Raw genomic sequence first — 11043 nt, 5'->3', positions numbered from 1 at the left:
GGAAGAAAATCCAACTTGTACGCGCTTCCATGAATTTCCAGTGAAAATTGGGACAATTTTGGAGTTTTGTCAGAGTCGCGACGGAGCAGAGTGGCAGGTGCAGCGCGAGTCTCGCTCGATCGGTACCGGTACCCGAGCATCGTGTTCGTGAAAGAGCGAGAGGGGGGAGGGGAATGCCCAGCCGCAACGCAAAGGTTCGGTTCGGAACGGATCAGGTTGTAGGGGATCGTGTATGCGTGTCCCCACCCTCGGTGTCGCTCGTGCAACGGGTGGTGGGGGACGTCGGGAATGCGCGGGGTGGGGGGTGGATCGGCCAGCGACAGCGAGCGGAGCGACAAGTGATCGTTTACAGTTATAGTCAGTCCGGATCGGGCGCTCGGTGAGCCGAGACTTGACGAGAGAAACGTCAAACGATATACACACGAGAGTGCAGTGAATTGGCCAACCTGCCGGCAAGTGAAATTTCCATAGCGAAATTAATCAAGTGCTCTCTGGATAGCCCGGATTCTCTCACGACGAAGCTTCGAGCCTCGATCGATCTCCTTATCGCGGTACGAAAGCAACGAAGAGCTGGAGAGGATCGCCCATGCACGCACACATACAAATACATATATATAGAGTAACAAAGGGGGGAAAATTGCTGGCGAAACGCGAGGAATTCGTCGAGTAAACGCGACTGCTGTGCCTGACAAAGTGAAAAATCGCCGCTTTATTAGTTATTTCGAGAGTTATTTCCTGCTCGCGCAGCAATTCCTATTGAGCAAGAGCCTCTCCTCGCGGAGATTGTTGGCGGCGCGAGCGTTAACGTGGCTGATTGGCCACGCGGCAAGATTCGATAGCTTCGCGTGAAATCCGCGTATAATTGTATCGGCTGATAAGGGCCTTTCCCAGCTCGCGCTCGTGTGTATCCGACTTGTAAACACTGCCGTTGGTTTTTCCGAGAAAAGATTTCTGTGGCTTTGCAAGAGGGGAGGGGGGGGGGGGGGGAGTATCACTGTCAAGTTCGCCTTCGGAAACGCGTCGATGGACGATGTACTGGTTGCTGCACGGATCGGGATAGAGGAGCCTCGCTCCGTTGACACTGAATCTCGCGGAGGCACGGGAAGAACGCTCGTTGGAATGTCCAAGAGTGCAGAGGCTTCGCGAGTGGAGTAGGCGAGCTGGAGAATGCTGGGACCGGGACCGAACGAGGCGAGGCGAGACGAACCTGTGCCTGTCTTTGCTCGCTTGCCTCGAGTCGCTTACCAGCAGCGCGCCTTCTCCGTTTTGTAGTACACTGTATATATACGTATACGCGTTTGCATGTACACACACGAGCCACTAGCAGCCATTCCTCGTACGCGGATATGACCTCGTAACACTGCGGCGGCTCGAGACACCGCGCGAAAACTGCAAATGGGAAATGCATAATTTTCCCTGCGGTAAAAAGTGGGACGAGATTGATCGGGGCTTCATTTTCGGCGAATTCTGTGCAGGGCTTGTACTCCATCGTACACGACAGCGACGTGGAAACCGAGAGGCCGACAGGATGCCCGTGACAAACCCATGAAAACTGCGCGAAAAACACCGGCCGGAGGGAAAACGGACGTAGAAGAGAGAAAAGCTTTTCCTTGGATCATCCTCCATAGTGCGACATCTCACTCCCCCCTGCCGCGCGCGTCATGGATTTTATTCGCCTCTAGTCGCCGTTCGAGCAACGGCCAATCTCTGCAAGGTAAACATCAACATCCTCTTCTCCTCGATTCCGTGAAAAGTATTCGTCGGGAACGTTGCGACGAGTTTTCAGAAATTGCTCCATTGTTTACTGTCATTTGCGTTGAAACGGTCTCGAGTATAGAGTGTTTATAACGAAAGGTGATTGTTTTTTTTGGATGTAAAAACGCAATTTTTCGTCATTACTGTTCCAACGTCTATAATCGAGCTTCTCTCGAGTTTCAAGAGGATTCGAAGGATTTGTCATGGTTTTTGGCTGTAAAAAAAGCAGTTTTTTTTTCTTGCAACCACTGTAATCGAGCTTCTCTCGGCTTTCGAGAAGACTCGGAGGACTCGTAATTGTGTTTCAGTCGTGAGAAAAAATTCTAGCTACTCTCCTCGTAACGACCAGTGGAGACTCTCGAGGAACCAAAAACTGTTTTGGTCACTCTTCTTAGAGTAGATGGACGCTGGAGCATTCGCGCGAGTGTACCAAAGCTATTATTCGTACTTCGATACTCTGATCCCTAAACAGTGGGAAATTGTTTCGTGTGATTCAGCTATAGTGTCGGTATATCAATTTTCATGTTAAAGCACAGTGTGAAGTTAGCCGAATGGTAAAGGAGTCAATTTCCCGCAGCGTAGAAGTGTTTCGTACGTGGGAGATAAAAAGATAGGAGATTTCTAAATACGCATCGAAACCTATAGAGCACCAAATGACTTATAGACAACTTTTAGACATCTTTTAGTCGAGTGAACTGTACGAGAATGATCTACTCTGCATCCACCCTTAGGTTTCAAGGTCACTGTTATTTCGAAGTTTGAACCAAGTTCGGAAAAAAGCCACGGGGCTGCAAAATACTGAAAAACTCTGATGGATTTTTCAGTGTTATATTTTCCGTAACGCATGTACAGTCTTATCCGTTGCTTGTATTAGTGCCCGAGGAAACGTATCAGCGATATATCCCTCTTTCTTCACTCATTTCTTATCTACGGACGTAACGATTGTAATTGCCTATTCAGCGCCTGACTATGATTGGATTTTGATAAAATTGATTAATTTACACTGTATACCGAGAGAAATTCAGGATAGCCTGTGACGACCGGCCAATTTGGCAAGTTTCTATTGTAGGATTGTAAATTAAATTGCAATTAAAAGTGTCGAGTTTATATATCAGTGATAAGAGAGAGTTTCGAGAAGCCCGAGTTTCTTTCCTTTCCAAAGCAGTGTATCACCGAAAACGCTCGTCGAGACCATCTAGAAACTTTGCTATCTGCTTGAATAACTAAAGCGAACACAGGAAACGCCTCCGACCACCGATTATTCCTAAAGAGAATTTGCATCTCGACCTTGCAATTCCGTTCATTTCGCAATCGTTATACGATTTCCAGTGCTTGACACCTTTTCGTCAAAGATCCTAGGGTTTATATACCCCACTCGGTATACAATTCCTCGGGAGAAGAAACTCTGCCTCGTTTATGTATAGGAAAGGTCGAAATTCGGTTTGCACAGTTTGGCTAGTTGATTTTTCATTAATTACGAACGACAGGTGTGTGTTGGTGACGCACATCCCGCGTTTCGTGCTGATAACACTCTCGCATCGGTAATTTATATCCAACTAATTAGTCCCGAATCGACGTCGTATTTTTGTAATTCAACCGAGTGTATCCGTTGGAGTTTCTCCAGTGAAACCGGCTGCTACGCGGATAAGAAGAACACTGTCCGTTAAATTGATGCGAGTTTCGCCGTTAAAAAACGGTATTCGAAACAATTTACCAGCGACGTCACAGGGACCGAGCACAAATTCTTCGTCAAAATCTGGAAAAAACGCGTTTCACCGGTGAAAGAGACGAACGATGATTGGTCGTCTATTCCCGGATGAATTTTAAAATGTATACCGCAAGCAGAAGTAATTGTCCGATCGTTTTAATCAGTGAACTCAGCGTCGGAGTTATCCTCCTGGTAAATATTATTCGTGAGATTGCGGAAGACTCGTGGAGAGAGACTCTGGTATATATATATACATACGGATACGAGAAATTATTAGATTCGAAGAAATCTTGCTTTGAAAATTCGCCTGAATTAAAAATATCGTTCCAACATTATCCAGTGCAATCCAACAAGATCAATTTTAATCCAAGACAATTAAACGTTTACTTAAAAACGAATAAGAAAATTTTCGCGACTACTCGAAGCAACGTTTATTTGCATGGAATATTTTCTTTTTCTAGTTTTTCTCGTACTATGGAATTTCTAAACGAAGCTCCAGGATAAAGATCAGAGTCGACTCAAGAAGTATCGCGTTGTTGATGTTGGAATTTGGGTTTCAGTCGTGGGATTACCCGCTTGGAGGAAATAATCTACGGAGCGTGGCTCGGCCAATAGACGAGTGAATGACTACCAGTAGTTGAGGGAGGGGGGGGGGGGGGGGAGGAGGAGGGAGGAGTACACAGCGAAGGATACAGCTATACGCGTATATAGAGGCACACGAATACACTCGCTATTGAACGGACAAGAATAGAGAGAAAGAGAGAGCACAACTCCATTGTAGGTTAGGTGGCCATAAGAAGAACGCACGCGCATCGCACGTTAATTCCCATGAAACACGGAGCTATTCCCAACTACTCGTTCTCTCTTCTTTCTCCACCTCGATAATTCTTCCTTCCTCTCCCTCACGAACCTCTTCTTCGACGATCCTTCATAAATAAAAAATGTGCGAGGTACTCTTACTAAAATTCATTACACGTTGCAAATAGCTTTGCATATACACTATATATATATATATATATATATATATAAACACAAACGAATGGTCACACGCTATCAAATATTGCTACAAAGTGTTACCACCACTCGAGATTAATCATTATTATTATAGGCCGCTTATTAATTATTTATGACTCTTCGCTATCGATTGTGGCGAAAAAAAAACAAACAAAAAAAGGAGAGAGAGAGACATAAGCTACAGGTGTATATAAGATAATATATTATTGCGTTGGATGGTAAACTAAATAACGAGTCGACGCGACGAAATAATTGAAAAATTTCCTTGTTAATTATGCTAATGTTTTTTGCGTATGTGTGTGTATCAGGTGCGTGGCGGAAGAAGAATGAGAAGTCTGGAGAGATCATCGGGTAGTGATCAGGACTGCGCCGATCAGGAGATGTATATCGACTTGGACGACGCCTCCGTCGATTCCCTAACAGGAAAACGGAACCGGCACCATGTCAGTGCCGAGGTAATTCGTCCATCCAGTTTACTTGCTTCTGGGGGAGAATTAAACTCTCACGAGGATCACGATTGGAGAGGCCTCGTAGCTCGAGGACCTCTCGAGCGAAACTTTTGGTAATTTCTCTCGGTGAGAGAAAAGACGTAGGGAAGCCTATTGGACGGAGAACGATTCCAGTCGTACGTAATTGATCGATTTCTAGTCAAGGCGAAGACTCGATCAGAACTTGATAAATAAACTTGCCTTATCGGTGCACGAACAGAGCATTACGGCAAAATAAATTAGATAGCGTTTCGTAATCTTATCTCTTTGGCCCTTTTCTCGATTCTCGATGTTCGTGCCGGTAGCTGGCTAAATAATGATGTTTCGTAAACTTGTCTCCCCCCCCCCGACCCCTTTATTCTTAGATCTCATAGTCTCTGTTTTTTGTTTTTTTTTTCATAATTTTTTCCCTCGGCTCCTCTCGTCAATAACGCCACGGTTAGTCGGGACGGTGTATGATTTACAATTGTAATATGGTAATTTTAGCGTTATATCGTGTTTATTGTAATGGCTTAATTGGAATGTTGCAATTATTGTAATTTATCGCGTTGGTCAATAGCGATTGGAGTTTATTAAACACTGCGCTTTACGAGGCTGCGGGTTGTTGTGTGTATATATATATATATATGATGGTGCAGGAGGTGGGAGATAATTGAGGCGATTAATTAAGGAAAGCTTTGTCCTGCGAAGGTGGGCGAGGAGAGTGACAGCAGTGGGAGCGAGAGGAGCCCGAAACAGGCGAAGAGAAGAAATCGTGGTGGACCCCCCACGACGAGGAGGCGGAAAAGCGGAATTTCTGCGAGGGAAAGGAATCTCAGGAGGCTCGAGAGCAACGAGAGGGAGAGAATGAGGATGCACTCGCTCAATGATGCTTTTGAGGTAGGTTTTTATTTCTATTTTCATTCTCACCCCCCCCCCCCCTCACACCCTCCCCTTTAGTCACATCCCCGAGAAAAAAGCAAGGAAATTTTCAGTGGCATAAAAAATACAGTGATGCGTCCATTATCTATACTCTCGAGGTACTCGTTTTCAACGTTAACCATCGATCTCGAATCTGGATTTATCGTGAGAAAAACTAGAGATATATATATGTGTAGGTGTACGATAAGGAATTTTCGAAAGATTCGATCAACGACCCTCTTAAGGTATTTTGAGATATCGATTTAACGATAAGAAATTCTACTCGCTTGTTTGGCGTTTTGCGTATATAGTGGTTGTTAATTTGGTAATAATTAAGCGGTGGGTTGATTGGTTGAATTAATTTAATGGCGAATATTGGAGAACGCGATTGAACCATTCGGAAAAATTACGTGACTCTCTTTGCAGGATTATTGCGACTGTGTACTTAAGTGCCAGCGAGCTTCCCCTGTATAATTTGCCAAAGGGTTTTGCTAATAGGATACTTATTAGTGAAAGTAATCGTTCGAGAGCAAGAATAGATGGGCGAGTAATGACGGGTCATTCGAAGCGTAATCTTTTTAATGATCATTGCAGCCTGCATTGGCGCCGAACAAACGTTGTCCAGTCCTTCGATCAAATTCTGCGATTTTTTTTTTATATTTTCAAGAGAGTGATCGAGAGTAAAGAAAATTAGTGGCAAGGGTAAATTATTTTTCTCGAGTATCACGAGAGATTCGTAGTATATAGATCATTTTTGAACGTTCTCCAATTCTTCGTTGAAATTGCACGATTTTAGGAAAATTGATTGGAAAAATTCGATGACTCTGGTGAATATTTTTTTTCAGCCTCGCGAGAGGCTCGAACGCAATTGTATTTTCTTCTCGTTTCTTTTTTTTTTTTTAAGTTATATTGGCGAGGGAAAAGAGTCTATTAAATATCGAAAGTAGGTCGTAGCCCTTGTCGGAATGCTTACACAGGCCATTATATATTTCGCGCAAGTGGCGAAATTACGTCGTCCAGCGTTTCGTAAGACGATAATTATATATTTCACATATACTAGCATCTATGAGACGTGTTATTATATCGAACAAAACTTAATTTGCGTAATAAAAATCCCAGCGAACAAGCCACCGCAATCAACCGCCTCTTATTCCGTGCTCTCACTTTCCTTTTCACCGATCGCCACATTTTCCCGCACTATCATCCCCCCCCCCCCCCTCCCCCCATTCACCTTTCTCCATACAAGAAACAGCCAAGAATAACAACTTGCGTTCGAACTTTAACTTTTCAATAAAGACCCAATATTTTTCTTGGAAATTCCTGCCACTCTTTTCACCGCGAACTTCCGGTACCACCATCCCCCCTCCTGTCAAAATGGAAGAAAGATGAGGGTTATAGAAGAATGGTTACACACACACAGAAACCTAATGTGGATTTCAATTTTTCAATTACCAATGATCGATATTTTTCTTGGAAATTGCAGCAACTGCGGGAGGTAATACCACACGTTAAAATGGAGAGGAAACTCAGCAAAATCGAAACGCTGACGCTGCCAAGAATTACATAATGGCATTGACGAACGTCATATGCGAGATGCGCGGGGAGGAACAGCCATACACGTGAGTAACTTAGACTTTTCCACCTTCACGCTCGATCCACACCGACCCCCTCGCGCGACCCGTCGCAAACTGATAATAAGAGCTTCGTAAAACACTTCCCTCGATCACCCCCCCCCCCCCCTAACTTGATCATTTATAAAGAAGCCCCGACGCTCGAGCAGTCCTCGCGAGGAGCAGCATTCGCAGAATTCGGCGAGAAGAAGAATTACTCGAGGCTCGACTCGCGTCGGAGGAATAAGAATTGTTTTTATCGCGTAATGGAGAATGTCCATCGCGAGGCGTTAGCATTGAATATTGATGGCAGCGGATGAGTCACGCGAAGATATCAAAGCAAATTAAAAACGCCTTAGGGAGAGCAGTATATATGTATATATGTATAGTAACTTTGTTGCTACAGGTTCAACATAGTGCTCGGATAAAATTCGTAAAATTCTTGTGGAATTTTATCGACGAGCCAAGAGTTCAATGGTATAGTTTGGTACGCACCTCGGTCCTATTAGGATTCGCGGGGTAGATAATTTTTGGAAAGACTCGCTGGAATTCTACCAAAGTGTTTCTCATTCATCCCGCTTTGTCTTAATTTATACGTAAATGTTGCACGCAAGCGACTTTGCAAGTTGAGCAATTTTTACGTTCCAACTTTCGATTCCTCGTTAAATGCCGGAATATCAATGAGTAGGGAGGTTAACTCAGTGAATTATGCCAATTACTGAAAATTCGAAATGGCGCGCTCGACTTTGGCAAGATTAAGAGCGTTGGAAAGCCCTTATTGGTTGTTAGCCAGAACGAAATAAGCGAGCAAACCGTCCGTGGTCTCTTCCTTTTCGTCATCTCGCTATCTGCTCATTAGCAAGTTTCGAGATAAGGTTTCATTTTGCTCTTTAAACTTATTTAGCTCGCGCGCAGTGTCAGCGCTTCCTCGTGATTATTATATGCGCTCTACTTTGGAATTTATCGGTTGGTTTTTTGCACTCCGATGCAGCTCGGCCACCAATAATATCTTTAGACCGGAATTACCACGGGGAATCCGCAGTAACCCGTGCATTTTCATGCGACGCGTCGATCGATCCTGCGCTTGCACTCCCTCGTAGATAATAACGTTAACATCCCTCGCAAATTTCGATAAATCGACCATGAAGAGGTTCCTGAAGAAACAAGGAATACACGCTCGATAAACAAAGTTCGAGTGTCTCTCGTACCGCCAAAAATATAGTTCGTGACGAATCGACAGTCGGACCCTGTACATACAGGGTCCAACTGTCAAAACGCCCCGGAGGCTGTTTACACAACGAAACGCGTATTTCCGTAAATGTCGACGTCCCTGTCGAGCAACCACGGTACAAATACCCTCGAATCTCCGCTCTAAACCATTTCAACAGTCGCACCCTGTACACCACCACTCGTGATAACGAAAAATGCAATTTTCAGATTCGTCGATGGAGAGTGCGGGTCCAGTAGCGGTGATAGCACGGGCCAATTAGAGTTAAGCGGTGGCGAGCAACCGGAAGAAGCCTCACCCGCATCTATTCACGAAGCGAACAACAACAGTCTGCTTCACGAAGATCTGGAGCGCAGATTACCCTAGCTTGGCGCGATACTCGCGAAATTTGCCAATGATTAGCGAAGGCCACGTGGAACTTTCAGCAGATAGATATAGCCACGTGAATTCTCAAGGACCTTCGATAAACGAGAGGCTCTCAGCGACGCACGAGTGTAAGATCCGTGGAAGAGATCTTCGGACAGGATCAGCAGGATATTCGCTCTTCCCTCGACGTCCTTGCCGAGTTATTGAGAAGAGAAAGAGGGGAGTGGGGTGAATAAAGGGAAAAAGCCAGCGGAATACAAAGAACGAGTCCTTCCGTCCAAAGTTAGTTTCACGCTCTTACCAAACGCAGCCCGAAGACTCGATACAAATTGTTAGGACTATAACATCCATGGAGAACGTTTGACAGTCAGTCCCTCGAGCACGTTGCCGATGATCGTTATACGGGGATCGATCCTTCCTTTTGGCAATGGCTCGAGCAAACGTTTCATGAGAATTGTGAAATCCTTCGTGCACGAGTACTTACGTTGTTGCTTCGTTATTATGAGGGGAGAATGCGAGAGCTCAGGCTGGGAATCGCCGAGGGGAAAGATAGGGGGGGGGGGGGGAGAGAAAGGGGACATTTGGAAGAAATCGTCGAATGTCGAAGGATCGATGGTGCCACCTGACGAGAAGGTGCTCGAGAATCGAAAGGATGATTGACAATAATATGTACACACACACATATATATATATATGTATATGTTGATGACGTTCGCATCGACGTCGATGAACGATAAGTGCGGTGCAAGAATGTGAAAAACTGTGATAGCATTTCGTATTTAGAGCCTGGCCCGATGACGCGAGTCCTTCTTCCACGAGGGACCAGCAGGTGTAAGAATCCTGGAGGAGACTTTGCCGGATTGTTATATATATATATAAATACGAATATCAAAGGAGTCACGATAATCATTGTTGGTGTAGGCGAGAAGGACCGAGACCTTGAAGAGGGAGCGAAATGTTGAAATCGATTCCGATGCTTATATATATACATATATAATAAAGAAATTGATAATAAATGGTCCCTCTATACCCTCTTCGGAGAAACAATGGAATCGACTCCTTCGTTTTCGAGCTTTTCCAGAATGGCTCTGGTACTTTTACAAGGCCTTACCGTTGAAAAGAAACGATGAAAACACTTTCAGGCGTATATTATATATTTTGTACACGGTGCGAGCCTGCAAAGCGCTTAATTAGTTAGATTTTTTAAGTGAGTCCAAGGACGGTTAGCCTCTTCGCGCATTTCATTTCTCACACGACACATTTGCTCAATTCTTTCCTTCCACGAATGCGAGACACCGGAAGCTTCTTTCCAATTTGCAGTGCATCGCAGTAACGTTCGAAAAAGGAGTCATCCGTATATTTAGATCCGAGAGTAGAATCGAGATATCGTACCACTGAACAGGCGGTAGAGAGTAAATCCAGTGGTTTGCACTGTTCGACGAAAGTTACCAGAATTCAAGGGACTCCCCATTCATACCGGAAGTTGAAGGATCGTCGAAGAATATTCCGTTGAAAATGTATAGTGAAAGTTGTCACATCCAGTTTCAAAGTATTATATTGTATATTTATGTACCATGCAATAGTTGCATATTTTTTTTTTTTTTTTTTTTTATAATTATTTTTCATTCTAGATTCGACTAGAACCTCCTGAGCGAACTCTTCATTCCTTACGACTGTAATGATCCTAATAGCTTTCTACCTCGCACTATTTTTATCGCCTTTCTCATCTTATAAGCTATATGTATACCCCTAAAGGCTAAAACTTGAATAACTGGTAACTGGCAAAATCGAGGGAAAAAAAATAAACGAAACCACGAAACAACAGTCAAGAAAACTTTGAAGAACCTTAATAATACATGGAAGAACGAGTCGAGATAGTATAGCTATTTATGTATCTATCATACTCTCTCCCCTTAATTTTTTATCATCGCACCTGTTCGATCGCTCTCATAAAATCACTTGTATAAAAAATTA

At 44.1% G+C, this 11043-nt stretch overlaps 1 pseudogene; it reads left to right on the top strand.

Moving 5' to 3' along the window:
- The first annotated feature begins 1635 nt into the window (after positions 1 to 1635).
- LOC136785439 (protein dimmed-like) lies at positions 1636 to 11043 on the top strand (annotated as a pseudogene).

The sequence above is a fragment of the Prorops nasuta genome, unplaced genomic scaffold (assembly GCF_024137725.1).
Source record: "Prorops nasuta isolate Cenicafe-Biocafe unplaced genomic scaffold, Cenicafe_Pnas_1.2 PNAS00355, whole genome shotgun sequence".
Taxonomy (NCBI): Eukaryota; Metazoa; Arthropoda; class Insecta; order Hymenoptera; family Bethylidae; genus Prorops; species Prorops nasuta.
This window is presented reverse-complemented; position numbering and strand designations above follow the sequence as displayed.